Source organism: Nelumbo nucifera, chromosome 3, assembly GCF_055504915.1.
Source record: "Nelumbo nucifera cultivar China Antique chromosome 3, China Antique-T2T, whole genome shotgun sequence".
Classification (NCBI taxonomy): Eukaryota; Viridiplantae; Streptophyta; class Magnoliopsida; order Proteales; family Nelumbonaceae; genus Nelumbo; species Nelumbo nucifera.
In genome coordinates this window covers 69164516-69165407 of record NC_142651.1, presented here as the reverse complement: position 1 = coordinate 69165407, position 892 = coordinate 69164516, and the positions used below count along the sequence as shown (strand labels likewise).

Genomic DNA, 892 nt, shown 5'->3' with positions numbered 1-892 from the left:
AGGATTAGCATAATTCAATCCTGAGATTGAAAGGACCCTTCGCTTGTTGCAAAGGGCCAACAAAGGAAAAGCAAGAGAAGAGGTTGTTATTTGCGAACTAGGCATAGAGATAGAAGGAGAGATGAAAGAAGGAAATCGCACCCTCTTGGACTATGCTTGTCCAAACATTGATGGGGCGACATCCAACATTTGCAGGCCTACCATCCATGCCAATAATTTCGAAATAAAGCCTGCAATAATTCAAATGATCCAAACTAGTATTCAGTTTAGTGGGTTACCAAGTGGTGACCCTATTGCACACATCGTTAACTTCCTTGAAATATGTGATACCTTTAAACATAATGGAGTTAGTGATGATGCTATTAAGCTAAGATTATTTCCTTTTTCATTGCGTGATAGAGCTAAAGATTGGCTCAACTCACTCCCTGCATGAAGTATCACCACTTGGAATGATCTAACCCAGAAATTTTTGGCTAAATTATTTCCCACCCTCTAAAACAGCAAAGTTAATTAATGATATTACTACCTTTGCTCAATTTGAGAGGGAATCCTTGTATGAAGCATGGGAAAGATTCAAGGAGATGCTTAGGAAGTGTCCCCACCATGGGATACCAATTTGGCGACAAATACAAACTTTTTATAATGGTATTACCCCCTCTAATCGGTCCATCATTGATGCAGCCGCAAGTGGTACAATCATGAGGAAAAATCTAGAGGAAGCATATGACTTAGTGGAGGAGATGGCATCAAACAGCTACCAGTGGAGCAATGACCGAACCAATCAAAGGGGAGTACACCACATAGATTCCTTTGCATCCCTATCTGCACAAATAGCCAATCTAAATAAGAGACTAGATAATTTTAGTATTGCAACCATTAGTATACCATCTAG

General features: G+C 39.7%; 1 non-coding gene across 1 annotated transcript; it reads right to left on the bottom strand.

Moving 5' to 3' along the window:
• Window positions 1-503: 503 nt before the first annotated feature.
• LOC148801315 (small nucleolar RNA R71) lies at window positions 504-610 on the bottom strand. Its single transcript, XR_016084868.1, has one exon. It is a non-coding gene; the product is annotated as a small nucleolar RNA R71 (small nucleolar RNA).
• Window positions 611-892: the final 282 nt, after the last annotated feature.